The 21,264-nt window shown below is 39.8% G+C and overlaps 1 pseudogene; it reads left to right on the forward strand.

Annotated features, from left to right (window-relative positions):
* LOC108703128 overlaps positions 1 to 21,264 on the forward strand; it is a 533,218-nt pseudogene that overhangs the window by 365,170 nt on the left and 146,784 nt on the right.

Here is a 21,264-nt window from a genome sequence, read left to right on the forward strand (position 1 = left end):
AGATACAGAGGTGAATTCCTAATGTGCAGCATGCTCCTTGGAGGGCTTGTGGGTTTAACACTTTGCTGCCAGACTGCAAGGGTTCAGTGGACCCATCAGCGTAGGAAAGTCTAATGACTTGATCTGATGCTAACCCACAAAAGAGAAAAAGATGTTCTGCAGATGCTTGGTTCTTAATGAGCACTGCATTTTTTAAGAGGAAATAGTTGTTCTTGCTCTTTCTCTATCGGCTGTTGAAGTGCCCTGTAATATATGAAGCAGTAAAATATGCACAAAAGTATTTTCTCTCTGTTTGGAAAGGTTACTCTTAGTGGGTATGGCACCATTTAGGTTTGCAACAAGCTGGCTGGTAGCTCTCATCAACAATTGGAAGCAGTTCAGTGTACATCAGTGAAGGTACTGACTTAGTTGCAGGCTGACACCAATCCGAGCCAAGTAGTTTAAACCAGGAATGAAAAAATGTCATAAAAAAAAATTTAACTCAATTTTACATTATGAATATAATGAATATATTGTATATAAACACAAAAAGCCTTATGTGTTTTGTGTCACCAAGGACACTTAGGGGCAGATTTATCAAAGGTCGGATGTTAGAGTTTTTTTTTAATTCGAATGAACTCGAATGACCTCGAAGTTCGAATTTAAGAAAAAACTCGACTATGTAAAACTCAAACTAATATTACCGACCTGAAAACTTGAATCAAATCTAATTCAACTAAACTCGAATTGAGTTTTTTCTCCGAAAAAAAACTCGAATGTCAAGAAGGCTATCTTCAAAAGGGTCACTGGACCTCTGCCATTGACTTCTACATGAACTTGACAGGTTTTAGGTGGCCTATGATTAAGTGTCCTGTGGGGACACGAAACATGTCAGGCTATTATTTATTATACAAGATGTAAATAAAGATTTTTGTATTACTTTATGAAAACTTTTGGACTCCTGGATTCTATTAACTAATCAACTTTTTTGGGGTTCTGAAATGGTGCCAGCTTGATATTTTAGGTGTTTGTATGTATTTCCCCTTTGCTGAGGGTTTGGAGCATGAGCACCCGGACTCTTTGTGGAAAGCAGTAAGCTTGTCCTTATATTTCAAATGTCCGTGCTTTCTATGGTTTTCAATTATTTAGGTGGCGAATAGTTGAATTCTAATTGTTCCCAGGGTCCAGGTATGATAAATCTCAAATTAGAATTTGAGTTTGGATTATTCCCAACTCGAATTTGTGAATTTTGACCAAAAATCCAAATTGAAAATTCCAATTTCCTATTTGAATCTTAATAAATCTGCCCCTAAATCATAGGTTATGTTTAAGTGTCCTTTGGTGACATCAAACATGTAAGGCTTTTTGTTTTTCATTTTTTTCATTGTTTTAATTAAAATTGATTTACTTTAAACAACATTTTTTGGCTCCTGGCTTCAACTTATAGGTCTGGATTGATGCCAGCCTGCACCAAAGTATCTCTGTGGCAACTCATAGAATCACCACCCAATAAGATCATTGCACACTTATGAGTTAGGACGATGTCAATTATAATAATTGGCATACAATTCAAGGATCTTTTCAAGTCCACATTTAGCCATTTATCATATTTTATATAGACAGCAGAATTCCTAAGCCCAGGGAGCACATTCAAGCTACTTTGTAATAGTACCTAGGCTGCAAACCAAGTATATCAGTGGGAGCAGATGTAAAGGACTTGCACCCTACACTGAGCTTGCAGTAATGTGGAACTAACTGGGAGACTTAAAAATGATGAGCCACTCTATCTCCATTAATGGTTCAGAGTAACACACTTCCACAGTGCTCAAGATAGTCAACAGTGGGAATTTCCATCATTTATTTTTCATGGTGTTAGTTTTAAAATTACTTGTCCAGTCACTGTAATAAGATAATCTAATTAATAACAGTCACAGCAGGGAGTCTCTATTAAAGCATGCCTGTCCCTTTGTCATGCCTGAAAACATTTACATATTCCAACCTTTACAATGACTTTATTATTTTTTTCTTTCACATCATTTTAACTAGTAATTCTACAGTCTTATAATGTAGAAAATAAGATCATACAACAAAGAGAAATATAGCAAGATAAGACCATGTCTCCGGGTGAGGTCCTACAACCTGGTGGATTGTAGGCATCAGTGGGTTCAGTCTGGGCTGTGGAAGAGGTAGGAATCTCTAGAAGCTCTAACAATACGTGTTTTATTTAATAGATTAAACTGAAATTTAAATATTGTCAGAATTCACTAATTTTGCAGAAGGCATATTACCATTTCCAAGGTAAGAGACAGTGTCATCCAGGGTAACTTCAAGCTGGTATCAACTGTATTTTATTCACAGCAGGGTTTTCTACAAAATATGTGTAGAGCTATAGTAAATTGAGGGCACTGTTCTCTACTATGAGCTTCATCCGCAATACTGTGCTCCGGATGAGACCTTAATTATTCAGGGGTAAGCCCTCGCAAACAGTGTGGAGGCAGGGTGTAGTATAACTGTAACTTGGTGCAGGGTACAATAATTGGGCGCCAGTGGTTCTTGTAATTAACCAAAGAACATATTTATTGAACAGGATAATCCACAAAGGAGTGTATATAGAGCAAGCAGGATCATACATCAACAGTGGATAGGCATATACTCACTGTCGGAGTGCGAATATCTACAGCAGCGAGGAGGTACCCCAGCTTTCAGCCTTTCCCCTAAGTGGAACCTGAGAGAAATCTCTACATCCCTAGGTCTGTACACTTAGAGGGTTTGTTTATCAAAGGCCACCATCAGTGGAGGACAAGCGTAAGTCCTGTTAGGGACCCAGTAAAATAAGCTGGCCCAGACAACCATGAAAAGCACAGGGTCTGATAGAACCAAATTTTGTTGGGATTGTGTGGAGTTGAGGTATGGACAGGAAGGCGTAGGAAGTCCCGTGGTACTTTGCAGCAACCCTTTATGCAGGACTGTTTTAATTGTTAAATCACAGTCTAAGTTCCAATACATTACAGTACACCATTTCCTCCCTAAATCCGGTGCATAATTCTTGTTTTACCCCATCTCTGTCCAATCAGTACTACTGCTACAAGTCATTCATTAACCTTGTTGTGGATATAGTTTCCTGCTATATCTAAACCTGAGTAGGTGTTTCTTGATAGATAAAGGGCATTGGGAGATGTTTCACAACAGTACCACTGGGTGGAGGGGCAAAATTCTTCAATGACCAGCTTGACTAGTAATTCTAAACGTTTTCAACGTGAATTCAATGAAGAATATGAATTGTGCTGAAATAACTACCCGAGTATCTTTTTGTTCTATTCCTAGTCTATGTGTGCTTTGTGCCAGGACCTCTTAACTCTTTCACTTTCATGTTCTCACATCATTTCAGGCAGCAGTAAGTCAATGAGCCTTTTCATCCAAGGGTAATTGATCCTGCAATATCTGCATTGATCCAGATTGTTTCTCTAAAACTTCTGCCATAAAGCAAGGTACTGTAGAACTGTACCTGGTTGGAAGCAGACAAAGTGCTAGGAAATACATTCCACCTTGCCAGCATAAAAATTCACAATAATTGAGACCCTTTATCTTTATTTATTTAACTTGCATTTTACCGGGTTACAGGTGTTTATTGAAGTGTGTTGATAAGCAACATTCTTTTTCCCTTTAGTGTAATCTTAAGGAGATGTACAGTACGTGTTATGTTGTTGGCAGGCTAATGCTTTCCATGTTGGACTACCTGTTTGGCAGGCAAAGGGATAAAGTAAAATATGTTTTTCAAAAATTGCACAATTCTAAGCAAAATATCTCTTTTCTGGCAAATTATTGACTTGTCACTCTGATACCGATATCCCTTTAAGACTCAACAAAGTGAACTTGAGTTCTATGTCTAGCCGGAAGTTGAGAGACTGTGAGCCTTAAAGAGAAATCTGTTTGCGCTGACCTTTCAGACATGAAGTTTGCAGTCACAGCTTCATCATTCATACTTCATTTTTTTTATTTGCTATTGGCAATATTTTGTTTCACAGGGGCAAACACCCCCGCAGCCAGAAGCAAACTCAGGCAAATGTTATTGAGGGTTAAGGTAACTATCTACACAACATAAATAGTTTCAGGGTGCAGGAAATCCATATTGCCGGGAGTGCACAGAAGCGTTTCTCATATTCTGCACACAAACGCTACAGTCCCAGGGGAACTGAATGGGCCAAGTTCAAACGGTTCCTCTGGTTGTTATTAAAATTAATACCTGGGTGCCAGCATGGGAAATAAGCAGTGAAAAAGGATTGCGGCACTCACAGGGTTTTAGTGAAAAAACAAAAAAATGTTTTATTATTAAGCCTCAACGTTTCGATCCCCCACAGGGATCTTCGTCAGGAGTTTGTTTGTTTTTGCTCCTGACGAAGATCCCTGTGGGGGATCGAAACGTTGAGGCTTAATAATAAAACATTTTTTTGTTTTTTCACTAAAACCCTGTGAGTGCCGCAATCCTTTTTCACTATATCTATCTATCTATCTATATATATATATATATATATATAGTCAACTACAAGAGGTCCTCTGCACTCAACCCATTATCAATATATTTAAGACAGAGACATTTTGTGCATACTGCTACTGAAAAATGCCTTACCCTTTAAACAAAACAGGGATTGTTTGTCCATATATTGCAATATATTTAAGCTGGCCAACTACGTCAAAGTCATCCCATATCTGGCCAGTCCTACGCTTAATTTTCATCTGATTCATTAAGAATTCAATTGCTTAATTATACATTTTACAAAGGGACTAAGTTTTACCTGTTTTACAGGTTTTACAGGTAAAACTTAGTCCCTTTGTAAAATGTATAATGAAGCAATAGAATTCTTAATGAATCAGATGAAAATTGAGCATAGGACTGGCCAGATATGGGATGACTTTGACGTAGTTGGCCAGCTTAAATATATTGCAATATATGGACAAACAATCCCTGTTTTGTTTAAAGGGTAAGGCATTTTTCAGTAGCAGTATGCACAAAATGTCTCTGTCTTAAATATATTGATAATGGGTTGAGTGCAGAGGACTCTTGTATGTGTCTATATGTATTTTGTGGTCACAGCCTCATTGCACCCCCGCCTAATGGTTTTAAAAATTAGCGATGAGCACAACTTTCCCTTGTTTGTTATATATATATATATATATATATATATATGCATATATATATATATATATATATATATATATATATATATATATATATATATATATTGCCAAGGAGTTATTGTATTATTCTACAGTGTTGCAGGTAGGGAAAACACCTTAAAGATTACTTCTAAATGCTATAAATTGTGGTATTGTTGCATATGAGGAATATAGCCAGCATTCACCCAGTGATGTGCGGGTTTAGGCAGGTTCGGGTTGAGATTTGGCCACTCACTGCAGGTAAGGATTGGGTGCAGGTCAGACTGGGGAAGTTCACACCTCCACTGCTCCTGAAGATTCTCTGTTTTGGAACCATAGCCACAAACAGAAGTAGCGTACATGGTTGGGCGCATGTCCTACTGCATTTTGCAGGTTAGGGTTGGAGTAGGTTGAGTTTTTCCTGACCCACATATCACTAGGGGGCTCATATCATGCATGCAGTATATCACATTAATAGCCAATCTGCTGCACTGTCCTTTCAAGGGAGACTGGGAGCTCAGTGTTGCCCCAGTGCTTCAGGACATTTTGCCTCAGCTGATGATTGGTCTATGGCTACAAACATGGTATTGCAATAAGAAAAAAAAAAAAAGCCAATCCTTTTCTCCGTCTAAGGGACAAGAAAAGGTGCATGATCCATGATCCGAGGTTCCCAAACTAGCTCAGAGGTTACCCCCTTGTAGCCAGAGCACAGAATACTGGGCTCAGTAAAAAGCCACTGAGATTGACCAAAAGGGAAATGATTGCAAGATATTTTGTACGAGAATCGAGGCAGCCTAGTTCAGTTCCGCTGATTTGGCAAAACTTTTGTTTTTCTTTTTCTGAAGTTTTCTTTACTGATCAATACCGCTAGATCTGCTTAGAGCTGCCTGCTGTATGCTGGACATGATTAAGATTCCCAGCTTGGTGCAATAAGCTCAGACGACATCGGAAGTCGAGATAACTGTGTTCTCCCCTAGTTTTAAAAGAAGCATCTCAAACACAGCAGGAAAATGGCCGGAACATTATTCACAGGAAACAGCACGTGGTTTATATTTTATTTAGCCAAAATTGTGTGAATTATTCATAGAAGTAAATGTACAGTGAGCATCTCAAATAACTATCTGGTAGGAGGACTTTTTTACCCCCTGATGCTCCATATTGCACAGCTATTGATTACTGACACAGTCATTTTTCAGTGGAAGGCCCCTACCCTACTCTGCTCTGAGAGTGCGGTATCATGCATATCATTTATCCTTTAGAGGTGCCAAAGCATTACTCCAACATTATTTGTCACTTTCCTCTTCCAACTTTTCTTTTGGTCATTTTTATGAATCTGTTAAATTTTCATGTTGAATGAATATGATTAGGGTATTAATCATTTTCCTATTAATGCCTGGGCAGAAATAAAATCAATGTATAAAAGTCAAAAAGAATTGTATAACAAGTTTTTCGTCAAGAAAAATGATCAACTGCATTTCTTTTCTGTTTATTGTGGGGCTTGTCTTACTATATGCCCAGCAGGGAACTAAAAAGCCTTTTATAAATAAGGCACAGTATACATTTCTTACCATTCGTTTGTATAGGACTAGTGATCGGCGAATTTATTTGCTAGGCGCGAATTAGCAGCGAATTTGCGCAATTCGCCGCCAGCGAATAAATTCGCGTAACGCCAGGAAAAATTTGCGGCAAAAATTCACCGGCGTCAAAAATAGTTTTTTCGAAAAAACTGCGCCGTTTCGCAAATTTTTTCGCCATTTCGGGAATTTCGTGAATTTTTCAGCGAAGCGAAATGGCGCAAATTCGGCCATCACTATATAGGACATATTGTATAAGAACAGTTTTTGCTTGCTTACAGCCCAATATTTCTTATTTTGTGAGACAGTCTGTACATTAAAAGGGATAAGACTTAGCAAAAACTAGGTGGGAAGAAAAGGAGTCAGTGAAATTCCTTCTTGACCATATTAAACAGTAGAGTAGTAGAAAATACTTCAGCAGCACTCCGATTATGGTGAAAAAATTGGTACTTTATTCGTGCCTCAAGCTAAGCCTAAGCTTAGCTTGAGGCACGAATAAAGTACCAATTTTTTCACCATAATCGGAGTGCTGCTGAAGTATTTTCTTGTACGTGAACCAGACCTGGGCAGACAGGGTCACAGACGGCACCCAACGCTGAAAAGAGCGGTGAGAGAGTGTGTGTGTAGCACTACTTTGTGTTTTTTTAAACAGTAGAGTATTGTTACGTTGCAGGAAGTCTAGGGAGGATAGGTGGTATCGCTCAACTGTAATGTGACACAGTGACAGTATAAAGAAAGGGCATCACTGGTTCTTAACCATGATACAACATCATTTTAAAACAGCAAAGGTGTTCTCTTTGTACACCGATTGGGTGCAGCAAATAAATTCAGCAAGACAATATCAGACAGTGTTTAGTACTCACATACCCAGTCAGGTTGAAGCCAGGATAAAATGAAGGTGTAGGATGGACACCACAGTGGAAATCTCTCTAGAATACTTTATAACCTTGAGAATACTAACCTGCTCACTGTTTCTTCTTGGTGGAACACTGGACTACTCTTTATCACCGGCCCTAGGGTGCACTATAACAGAAGCTAATCTCTTACTTTGTGATCATTGTTTGGAAGGTCCTTACACCCGAGGAACAATAAGGAATAGTTACCTTAGGTCCTGGCATTGGACTCCTGTTTTACCTCACTTCAGACCCTCTTGCAGATCCACCACCTGCTAGTTTATGATGAAATCCAGAAATAGACTGACCATATGTTTCCTTCCCGTTTAACAAGTTAGGTTGAAAAAAGACACATGTTCATCAAGTTAAACCTTTTAAGTTTATATATAATCTGCCTAACTGCAAGTTGATCCAGAGGAATGCAACAACAAAAAATCTGAAACCTCTCCAATTTGCCTCAGAGGGGCAATTAGGATTAGAGAGTCAGGAACCGATTTAATACCCCTGGGCCAATGAGGAATGGTTCCCTCTCACAGGGCACGTGTTACTGATTGGGGACTTGCTAAGCAGAAGGGTTCTAACTTCCAATGTATTTCTTGTTTGGTAAACACTGCTTTGTCCTATAGATACACATTAACATAAAAGTAGTGCCATTTATTTGCTCCTTAAGAATTATTCTCAAATGTAAAATTGAAGGGTTTCCTAATCAATATGGCCATGCCCCTGGAGTAAGTGGAGTATTCTGAATGGTAGACAGATGTAATCCATAACCTTTTTAGGGCCCTGACTTTCTGACCTACAAGGTGAGTTTCTTGTAACATAATAATGTCAGCCCTTGACTTCCTTATTTTTTCCAACACCACCGACCTTTTGATCTTGTCATTTAAACCCCTGACATTCCATGACAGCAAACTAAACTGTTGTTGTACCGACATTGTGCCTAGTAAAGTTGTAGATGGGGAGGGCGGCCAATGGCCACCTCCCTAGTATGGGAAACAACAGGTAAACCACATTAAAACATTTTCGTAAATAACACAAATATTCAAAACATACCTGGCTCCACCTTGGCATAGAAAGAAAAGTTAGAAAAAGACATGCAATAAAACATCCCCAGATTATACACCCCCCTCCCGGTATCCTCCCCCCAACTTGGAGATATATCATTCCCAAACTAACTCTTGTTCCAGGGACGTGTGGAACGTTATTTAACTTGTGAGATAACAAAAAACAGACAGCAGTCCAAGCTCGCTCTGTGTTTTGTAGGGAATTGATCTCAATGTCCAGATGTTTACATCCTTGTAAAGAGTTGTGTCTTAGTGGTACAACATTATGGCTCAGTTCCGTTGCCTATCTATGAGCCGCAGTGCGAGCTGCCACCATAGCACCCCTGGCACACCATTGTATACATTAGATTGCAGCAATGGGAAACAAAGCGACCAACCGTCGTCATGCCTAAGGGGAAAGGTCCCAGCGCCAGCCTGGGGGCCCCCCCTGGTATCAGTGCAATGGACTGAGACAGCCCAGTAGGTGATGATTCACAGGTCTCATGGGACTGTATTGTTAGTGGGGTTGTAAGGCACAGTACTTGGACCAGTCATTTCTTAATAGTACTGCTTTGTAACTCAAGGCTGATGCATAACTATGAGCCTCTGTGAGACCTGCCAAGATGGCACCGCCCACCCCGGATTGGGAACTCAGGCTCCCCCATATACAGGTGAGTTACGGCAATAAGATGTAAAATAACCAGCCGCTGCTATGGCTAGATTTAAGGCACCGCGCCAATCTGAGGGTACCCAATATTATCAGTGGTTACATACAGGGTCAGTCCCAAGGGAGATGAAAGAAGAACAGGACATGTGATGCTATCGGAGTTGAAGATAATAAGGCCCAGTGCTTGGCCCCAACTCCGGGTTATTATCCCAAATAGGAGGGAATTTTTACTGGGCCCGGGGGCTGCGATTACCTCTTGGCCGGCGTTCGAGCCAGTCCAGGACACTCTCAGATCGGTCAAAGAATATGGGCTTGTCTCCTTCGACCACTCTCAGCTTTGCTGGATAGAGCACAGACTATGTGATGCACAGGTCTCTGAGTTTTCTCTTGGCTCCAATGTAGGAGCTCCATCTTTACTGTAACGCCACTGAGTAGTCGGGGTATAGCGAGATTCTGGCGCCAGCGTAGTGCAGCTCTCCCTTGTTTCTTGCCTCTCGCAACGCCACATCACAGTCTCTGTAGTTCAGCATTTTTATGAGAACGGGGAGAGGTGGTGCACCCGGCGGACCAGGCCTGGTCGGGACTCTATGGGCATGTTCTACCACAAATTGCGCAGAAAACATTTCGGCACCCAGGATTTCTTTCAGCCATGCTTCTGTAAAGGTCTCTGGGGTGGCCCCCTCACTGCGTTCTGGTAGGCCCACAACACGGATATTAGACCTCCATTGCCTATTTTCCATGTCTTGCAAGCGGTCAGTAGTAGCCAGCAATTGGCGGTGCAGATGCCTCATGTCCTCTGGCAGAGAAGCTGTTCGGTCCTCCAGCTCACTTATTCTGCCTTCCGCCCGGCTCATCCTCTCCTTCACCGACTGCAGATCCTGCTTTATCAGGGATAGGTCCACCTTAAGTTCCTCAATTGTAGAGGTAGACAGCGTGTTTTGGCAGTGTAGGATGGCAGCCATGAGGTGTAGGTGTCGGGTCCTCTTGGGCCATAATCTCCTCAGGCTCCTTAGCTTTATCGGGGCTCCGTGGATGCATGTGCGCAGTTTGTTTGGGGCTGTGCGACGGGCCGCCGCCATTTTGATTTTGAGCACGGGCAAACTGTTCGAGCCACGCTGCGGCATCTGAGCGCACTTTGAGTGCATTTCTCCGCATGACTTGGTATTACCGAGCAAGTCGGAAGGTAAGTGTTCTGCAAAGAATGCTTACTCTGTCCTAGAAATGGCTGTCAGGATCTTCAGTGAGCGGAGCTCCCCTGCTGCACGTCTACTCAGCCTGCCATTCGGCCACACCCCCAGATGATTTTTAAAATTATATTCCTAAAACTGAAAAAAAATTGAATGGTAATTCTTTGAGCTGTAGACTGGTGATAAGCGGGTTGACCCTGAAACCCGCAGTGACCTGTGTGTTGACCACTGCTTGCCTGGGTTTGGGGTAAAATTTGGCCAACTGTTGCTGGTTAGGGTTGGGTGTGAGTCAGACACCCACTATGCCCAAATATACCCTGTCTTGGAATAAGAGGGACATGCAGAAGTAGTCTACAGAGAGAGAATTCCCGAAAACTGGTTGTGTGTGGGTCTTACAATGGCAACATCTTGAGATTTAGGACTGGGTGCAGGATGAAGTTTTGCAGGTTGAGTTGTTCCTGGCCTGCACATCACTACTGTAGACCAAAGCAAAACAACAATGTTTGTGCCTAATGGATCTTTTTGCCCATGTGAGCTCACATTTATAATCCCTAGCCAATCTGAGAGCTGGAACTAAACCATGATATCATTCTTAGATATGGGAGCTGAACTTGTATTGACAGAGTTTATGTTGAACCCCACTCCAGATCTGAGCCATTGATTGGCTTAATTCTAATACCCAATACAATGTTATTGCTATTAAGAGACAACAGGGTCTATCCAAATAAAATCTTCAGGAGTCCCTCAAACAAGGAAAATGCATTTGCAGTACCTTCAGTTTTTTCCTAATTTGTGTTCGGGGCAAAATTGTCAGCAAGCGGCTTCTTTACTACACGGATAAGCCTGGAAAGGCAATCCAGCAGAGAAAATGCATGTTTCAACACAAAAATATTATGGTGATGATCTGATCACTTATTTTCAGCAGTAAAATACCCTGCAATTTATTTTTCTGTCATCTGCTACAGGATCCATTTATCATTTGAAATAGGGATTCTGTATTATTCATGATGGCAAGAGAGATGTTTTGGGCCCAGCAGTAGCCAATGATATTTATGAATGATGGTATTTGATAGCATTGGTAATCTATCTTAATTGAACCAGAATTTATTATTGCATTTGTCCAATTACTCTACAACAACTGCACCTGCATCCATTAATATGCTTCTAGAATATTTGCAACGTTACTAGTCATACCCTGTTTGTAGTATGCTGCCACTTTGGTCTAGCTAGGCATATTCCATTGTCCAGTCAAGATGAAAGTATATTTCATATGATACCAGTTGGTACATGGCCATTGTACCTATTGTGCCAATTGGAGTATTTGGCAATAAAAGAAAACAGTCTGCAGTTGCTACCAAAATACTTCCGACTGAGCACGGTACCTCAAATCATAGTAACCAACTCATTTCAGAAAGGTTAGATGGGAGTCCTAACAAACTATGAACATTCTTTAATACACGTCACTTGCAATAACTGTTTCAGAACAAATCTATTGTGCTTTATTTTTAATTCGAAATGATCAAAACCCCAAAATGGAGCTTGAAAAACAAATAATTTTTGTTATTTTATCCTGCTGGTAGATATTGGCTGTAGGCTGCATCCGCTACAGTATGTGGACCTTGGGCTGGATTTTTTTTCCTTCAACAGATATCCAAGTGAGCCCAGGTTTTTATTGAGTAAGCATGTTTTTTGGCACAAAACCTGGCCAGAAGATAAGAGACCAAGTCACCAGGCAAAGGCTTACCTATGTAAACCTTTATGGGTAACATCAGATGGTTTCAGACTTGGCAAAGCCTGTTCTTTGGATGCTGTGCCGGAAACTTTTTGGCACTTATAACAGAAGAAATGCAGAAGTTTTGTTTATTTTGTGATCTGTTGCCAGAACATATATTCATATTGCTGTATTAGAAATGTCAAGTAAGACAGCAGGCAAAAGACTAACAAATAATGACAAATACATCCAATATAACTGTAAGCTCCTGTAATGAATAAGAAACACAGTAAATGTTAGAAACCATAATATTTTTAAGATTTGTTGGTGGCTACATGGTCTGGGTATGATAACTGGTAATTGGGTTATTCTTCTCCCCTCTCTATGCTTAAAGATAAGCCTGTCATTTCTCTTATCAAGCTTTTTTCCCATTGGCCGGTTCCATTTTCATGATTAGTCACAAGTGAATTATTCCTCTATTCACTTTGCCCACCTTATGCTTGTGAGATGCCTAAGTGCTATACATGCTCGGCACGGAAAAAGGGGGCTTTACTTCATGACATTCTATTGTATTGATTATAAAAATAATTTAACACATCAGACATCTGAGATTTATTAAATCCAATGCAATCTCTGACAGACGTGATGTATTGCTTATTCTTCAAACTTCCCCATTGTGTTTTGATTTTCAGCGCTTGCATTTAATTCCCATTTTAGTTTGCAAAATTATACGGCTTTCTGTTGGGCAGTGAAAATCCAGAGAAGTTGCAGGAGTAAATATATCTATTGATTTGTTCTTGGTTTCCATTCAAACAGAATTTTTGCAGATAATGTACAGTATCTATTGGGGGGAAATATTCCTTAGATCCTGAGGTATTTTAAGATGCACTCCTTTCTGTTAATGAATTTAAAGGGCACCTAGACCCTCTAAAGAAATTAATTCCAAGTACTTGCATATTGTATGTGAGGTCTGGAGGACAGACCAGAGGTGGATTCCTTATGCAGCTATGATCTCCAAGGTTCTCTGCACATGGAGCACTCCATTCTGTGACATTTTGTATATTGCTGAGATACCACCTGCCACATCTTATTTTCCTCTTCTTATACTACATTGAGCTGATACTCATTTACATGCATCACTGTAGCAGATTTATGTTAGCCAAGTGGAACTTCAGATATCTGGTAATAATCTTTTAAAGAAAGTGAAGGCATAAAAATGAAATTATAAAAAGTATAAACTGCTCTCGAATGAGTAGTTGTTGAGTAGTCACACTTCCTCAGTAATATTTAATGTTTAGAGAGAAATATTTACACATATTAAACATGTTTTCTAAGTCACATGCCCAGGATCCTAAGAAAATAAGGCATTGTTTAAATATTCCACCAAATTAGTTGGTATTCATAAATTGACTGATGATTGAGGGTGGACACCTAAGGCCAGACGTGGATTTACATATGCAAATTAGGATTCGTATTCGGTTCGGCCGGGCAGAAGGATTCAGCCGAATCCAATCCTGCTGAAAAAGGCCGAATCCTGGCTGAATCCCGAACCGAATCCTGGATTCGGTGCATCCCTTGATATGATTGAGAGGAGGGTGAAGGGTTTTGCTGCAGTTGTACCATTGATTAATTGAAAGATAAAGGATTGACAGGAGGATCCTAAAGGGTTTTGGTGCTTTTCTACCATTATTTACTCAAAGGATAGTTACCCACTGTTTGACGAGGGTCTCTACCAGTAGCGTCACTAGAGGGGGCGGGCCCTGGTGTGTGACGCGCAGCCGGGCCAGCCCCCCTCCGTACGGCCAAATTCGGCCGCTTTGTCAGTGGCGTGTGAGCTGCCGGGGGGCCCTGAGAGGGTGCAGGCCCTGGCCCGCTTGCACCCCCTGCTCCCCCGGTAGTTCCGCCACTGCTCTCTACACCCCCTGGACCCTCAGCCTTTAGAGGGTCTGCTTCCTCTATAGTTATGTCCCTTGTTTTTCTGTTTATTCTCTGCTCTGTTGAACTATGATTGAGATGGGGATAATGGGGGTTTGCTACTGTTGTTGCATTCCCTACTCAGAGGATAGTTACCAAATAAATAATTGTCACATTCCTTAGAAACATAGAGACACTCTTTGAAATTATCATGCAGTTTATTATGCTTATCAACTAGACGTCGTCTACACCTCATGGACCCATAGCACCCAGTAGATCCTCTATAGTTACATCTTGGGTTTTTCAGTTTGTTGTCTTCTCTATAGAGAAATGAATGAGAGGAGGTTTCTGAAGGGCATTGTTGTACCATTGTCTAGGATTGCAGCCTGATATACGGTATCACATGCTCGGGGAAAATGTCTAGGCATTCACCACCCATACCTTATGTTGCTTTTCACATTGCTATTGGCAGCAGGAATTTGTCACTTACTGGATAACGGCAATTTTGATAATTCTTTTTGTGCTCTTCCTTTCTATAAATTATGTTTTTTGATTTAGCAGAAGTCTTCATATGACTTATATCAAAATATCACTGTGTGTTGTTTCTAATTGTGATTTTACGAGTAAGTCTTAATCATCCAAACAAGCATATTATTGCCATTTACATTGATCACTGGCTTTATTGAAGATGTTACATTATCCTGCGATTTCTGCTATGCAATCAGTCTTCTATTGTCTGTTTAATCTTCAGTGACTTGTACAGTGCTGGCAGCCACACTCACAGCCGAGCAGCCTGTTTAGAAAAATGCATACACCTGTGGACTTATAGAGATTAAATGGGACCTCCTGATTCCACTAAGGCCAATAAATGGCTTTTTAGATGACAACGATTTTCTGTCAGTTCAAAGACAAGATTGATCTGGCCCATCATGCATAAGGTTAAAAGACATATGCATCCCCAGTCTCTCTAACAAGCAATTAATTGCCATTTTAGCAAAGAATTCTTAATGAATTGTTTCCTGTATATAAAAGATCACATTTTGATGATCATCTAAATGAAAGCATTAAAGATATTTTAATGGCAATATTTTGCATCTATAGAAGTGGTCACTCTGACTCGTGGCTCTATATAATGATTGCCTCTCATGTCATCGCCATGGTAATTGTGCTGGAAGTCATTTTATGTTGTTGCTAAACTTGTAGGTCTGTGTAGGTGTTCAGTCTGACAGCTTTGCCAAGTAATTTGTTCTCTGCCATGTAGCTTTCATACCTTTTACTGTGATTCTTTCCATAAGCACATGTGCTTTTAATCTCAAGAAATCTTTCTTTGCCATTTTAGCAGGCCCAATCTTCTTGGGTACACTCTGGGTTACTTGGGTAAAATTCTGCTTGTTTATCACACTTATGGATTAGGGGCCTTCTCAAGGCTTTGATAAAGACATCCCCTTTGTGTTGTTGAAACTTCTTGCTGATAAATTTGCTGGAAAATCCTTTGAATGGAATTGGATTCATGGAGAACACCCCACACATTTCCTTTTTGAACATCCTTTTGCCTGAGCCTGCACTAGGTGTTTTAAGTTATAAACACTTAGGATTCCTATTTGCAGACCTTTTACAAGTCGTTTGTTTACTTATTAACAACCAACCCCAATTTGTCTGTCTATGTCAGTAATAAAATTTCTCTCTGCCCCCTCTATCCTTGCTTCCCTCCATTGCTTTAAGGAGAAGGAAAGCTACAGAGGCATTTTATTGCCAATAGATTAGCTGTAATAGTGCAAGCTAGAATGCTATATTTATTCTGTAGCGCTCTAGAAACTCTCTGTTTGTTTAGGATATCAGCTGCAGTATTAGCTTGGTGTGACATCACTTCCTGCTTGAGTCTCTCCCTGCTCTGGGCTCAGATTACAGCAGAGAAGGGAAGCGGGGGGGGGGGGAAGAGGAGAAAAGTGAGCAAGCTCACGCCCGGGGCAAGGAGGTATAAGCTGAAGGCAGGAAGTCTGATACAGAAGCCCAGGTGTACACAATAGAAGGAAAGAAATGCAGTGTTTCTTTTGACAGAGGACTCAGAGCAGCACTACTTTGAGGGTTTACTGGTATATTTAGGTGGACCTTTCTTATAAGGCTTATTTCGTTTTCAACTTTTCTTCTCCTTTAAAAATCTATTCTCATACACCCTATTTTTGGCTCTGATTATCAGACAAGGGGAGAAATCAGGGACCCCCTTACAGAATATCCAGCTAAAAGAGAGGTACACATCACATTTAATTTAAATGTAATCAGCTTACAGTGGCTTTCATTTATTAAGCATTTCCAACCCTAGTGATCTGTAAACTTTAATCTATTTTAAAACTGCCTTGTGCCCGGATCCTCTACATCATACAGTAAAGACCAGGCTGCAGCACTCCCATTTGCAAAGGTGGAAAAGTGTTCTAAAGACCAGGCAATGTTTTGGGCCTTTCCTCACCCTTACACAAGCCCGTCTGATAATCACAAAACAAACATTTAACCCACCCTAGAGGGTGTGCATCATACCAGGACCTATCCCCAAAGCTCAACACCCATACAGATTACAAATAATTGTGAGTAGGGGATTAACAATAAAATTTGTTTGACATATATAGAGTCCATAAGAAGTCTATAAGGAGTCCATATTGAACTACTTGTCCAAGTAATTAAAATACCATCCTCCATACTGAGTGTCGATTCGATGTGATATAATTATAAAGTAGCTGTAGAATAAAATGTAACCATTTTTTTCTTTAGAAAAAAGAGAAAACAGTTTACCTTTACCTGGAAAGGATGTACCCAGCTGAAAGTCTGAGATACTGTGCCCTAAAGCATCCTCTAAATAACACAGTCGTTCCGCTGTATAATATTTCCAACTACAGTACATACGTCTTCAATATGATTATTCTTGAAATATTTTTTTCCCTTGTGGAATTCCTTAACTAAAGGTTAAGCAGCTGCCATTTTGACTATATCTTCCTGTATACCGTGTGCTCAGATTATTCCTTTTCTTTGTAACTTACATTTTAATAGCAATTAATATTTCATTGCTTTTAAAGCAAAACTATACCCCCTGAATGAATACTTAGCCAACAGGTTGTTTATATCATATTATGTGGCTTATTAAAAAATCTTACCAAATTGATATATGTATCAGTAAATATTGCATGTTTACATCTTTTCCCTTGAGCCCCCATTTTATGATATTCTCTGTGCTGCCTCAGAGATCACCTGACTAGAAATACTGCAGCTCTAACTGTAACAGGAAGAATTGTGGAACTAAAAGACAGAACTTTGTCTGTTCATTTGGTGATGTGACCTAACATATATGGTTTGCGTGGTTTGTTTGTGTGCCCCATGAATTGTACAATCCCAGGGGCATTACCCAATAGCACATACTACTATAAAGTATTTTTTTACCAACATGGTTTACTGTTTTTATATGAAGTAGGGTTTTACATAGGTGCTGTTTTGTGCAATTTATTTTTTTATGACCTACCTTAGTTTTTGTTCAAGGCCAGTTACACTATATGGCTTGGCTAAAGGTATCTGAAAACATATTTGGCCAAAAGTATCTGGACAACTTTTTGTAAACAATAGTATCCACATACGTTTTCTAAATGTGCATATCCTTAGTAGAGCACTTACTGTTATGCTTTGCATCAATAGATTGATGTAAAGGCTCCAACTATTGGACTCTGAAGCAGTTCAAAGGTGCATTTTTGAGTGATTACACTTACTGTATCACCTGGCAGTCTGGGTTTTGAGGATGCCAAGCAAACACTTCTTGTCTGAATGTATAATGCCAACTGTTGAGTTTGGTGGAGGTAGGGGGAAACAATCTAGGGAAGAAACTTGACTGTTTCAGCACAATAATGCTTCCATGCACAAAGCAAGGTCTATATAGATCTGGATTACTATGAAGGGAGTGGATGAACTTAACTGCAATGGACAAAGATCTGACATCAACCCAACTTATTGGATAAATTAGAATGCTGACTGCAAGACAGGCCTTATTGCTGCACCTAAGTACTCAACCTCATTAATGCTCATATGGAAAAATGAAAGCAGATCCCACCAACAAAGTAAACTTCCTTCTTATGTATAAGAGTGTAGCGATACACCTTTTTATACGTTGACCTACACCCTGAAGCCACATCAAAGGGCAACTCTCACTTATGTAGCACCACCATTAGTGGAAATGCAACATCCCACAGTGCATGGAACTTGTGGAAATCAGCCAAGGAACACAGCACAATGAAAGGGAGGTTCATTAAAGGAGATCTTTATTGGCTGAGCTCATTAAGCAGAAGTATAAAATGGGCTAAAGCCAATAAAGTAAAAAGAAACCTTACAGAATGAGATCAGTCAGAGTAATGGCTGTGCGATATTTTGTAAACAGTAGGAAAAAAAAATGTTCATCTTTGAAGCCATGGCACTGAGTTCATAGCGACCTCAGGGATAATGTTCAATACAGTGTGTTTCAAGGGAACACGATCCTTGTACTTAATGAAGGACTAAATAGATATTTAATTGCTACCAAGGCGCTTTTGGTAAAAGACTCCTCGTAATTATTGTGTATCCACTTGTAGAGCTTGTACAACAAAGCTAATAAAACGTGATGTGAATGGCAGTGTGAAAGGAGCTTGCAGGGCTTGGAAACAGATTTCAAATTCTCTTGGCAGTGCTTCCTGTTGCTATAGAGTGTTATTCCTGCTGCTATTGGCGACTTGTGGTGTGGAATGGATTTTCTCATACAAGCTGATGTTGATTTCCTTATTTTTTTACTTGAGTTTGTACATTGACATACAGTGTGTGTGTGTTTGTGTGTATATATATATATATAGAGAGAGAGAGAGAGAGAGAGAGAGAGAGAGAGAGAGAGAGAGAGAGAGAGAGAGAGAGAGAGAGAGAGAGAGAGAGAGAGAGAGAGAGAGAGAAATACGGAACGCACACCCACAGCAAAAATAAAAAATTGGGTTTCAGTCTGGAAAAAACTCAATAAGTAATGTAGGATGAAGGCACACCAATGCAGCAACACAAATCTTTGAAGAAAAATAGGAGGTTTATTGGTCTGAACCTACGTTTCAGTTCCTTACAGAAACTTTCATCATATATATATATATACATACACACACAGACAATGGAGAGCACACCTATAGAAATCAAAAGCCTGGTTAAGAATTGTAAACAATTCAACAAAGAATGCCATACTCACAGGTCTTAGCAACAAAACAAAGACGTTTGTATTGAAAATCCTAATTATTAGGCCATACACCTGGGCCTTTCACCCCCCCCCCCCCTCTGATCACAATTTTCATGCCGGATGCATTACTATTGTCCAGCGGGCCCTGAGGGGGTGCACCCCCCAGTAGTTCTGCCCCTTCTTTTTTGATCTAAAAACATTTGCCCATTAGTCTTCTTTTTAAACTACCAGTCCTGCACATGCTGTTAGACTCCTGAATAGATTTATTGCGGTGTTGTAGTTGCATTGTGTCATGTGACTATTAGGGATGTAGCGAACTGTTCGCCGGCGAACTAGTTCGCGCGAACTTCGACTGTTCGCGTCCGCCGCAAGTTCGCGAACGTCGCGCGACGTTCGCCAATAGGCGTTCGCGTCAAAATCGGTCGCCCATTCGACCATTCGATCGCTAAAATCGAACGATTTTCGTTCGATTCGAACGAAAATCGTTCGATCGAACGATTAAAATCCTTCGATCGTTCGAATCGAACGATTTTCGGATGATCGAAGTTCGCGAACAGTTCGCGAACAGTTCGCAAATTTTGCCGGTGTTCGCGAACGGCGTTCGCGAACACATCGGCGGCGGTTCGCTACATCCCTAGTGACTATTATAGAATATGAAGACTATAATTAATTTCAGTCATCAAGGTCATGATATACAACATCTGTGACAGGGTTTAAACTACTAGACTTCTGAGTAATCAAGAACATTTTTCATCATCATATATATCATATTATATGAGAAGATCAAGATAGTAATTGATTTGATATTGATGGTGTATATATATATATATATATATATATATATATATATATATATATATATATATATATATATATATATATATAAAATAAAAAAAAGCATAGTTTATCATTTACATTTTTTACAGCATGTGTAAATAGGACTATCCTACAGAAGTAGGTAGAAGTAGGTAGAGGTAATTGGATATAAAGTACTCATAAATATTACATGGGGAACCTCAGTCTGCCCAAGTGCCTCTAGCTGTGCAATGTGATTTTAAAAGAACAGAATTACATGCAGTGCGACAATGGTTCTTATTTCTTTTCTTTCTTAATCTCACAGAACTGAAGAAGCAGATGGAGAGAGCTGAATTGAAAAGCCAGCGTCTTCGAGAGGTCTTTCAGATGAAAATCCACGAGTTCCGTACCGCATGCTACATGTTGACAAGATATCGCATTGATATCACCACTGAGAATCAGTACCGCTTTACTTCCATGTACGGGGAACATAAAGAAGATAACTTGCTGTTCAAGGTAACATGTTGCTTCATTAATTGAATTGAATAGATTTGTTTGTTTTTTTAACTCTGGTATTTTGATAAAAAATTTTCCTTTGCACCTTTACTGGACTTCCTGGTTATTATGTCCAGTGGGAAAGAAAAATGTCTGAGCTCTATCAGGAGATGATGCCAGAGATGTTTGTCTCCTTAACAGTCTGTTATGTTGCATTGTGCCTGTTCAGTGGACTGTTCTACACAAATTTCTACTATTAATAAGTGGTTCAACACAGTAAGGTAAGATAGAACATAAAACCCTGTAAAACATTATTTCAAGAATATTACTTGGCATCTGGTTACCTGAAATGTTCATTAGACTAATTTAAATACAATGTTACTTTGATTCCTCTGTCCCTTATACAACTGTATACATCAAATGTATTATTTTTCTTCTTGTGCAATATGTCCACTGGCAGAACATTAGCCATTACAGGTTCCAGGCCTTTTTTTTTACTATGTGTATTGCCATATTCTACTGTTATGCCTTTTCTGTTGTATAACTGTCAAGGACACTTCTTTACTTACAAGGTTATATTAGTAGAGCAAGACAGCATCCCTATTGGGTACCTGGTTAACAGTTCTACTTCTCTGGCAAG

Source organism: Xenopus laevis, chromosome 9_10S (assembly GCF_017654675.1).
Source record: "Xenopus laevis strain J_2021 chromosome 9_10S, Xenopus_laevis_v10.1, whole genome shotgun sequence".
Taxonomy (NCBI): domain Eukaryota; kingdom Metazoa; phylum Chordata; class Amphibia; order Anura; family Pipidae; genus Xenopus; species Xenopus laevis.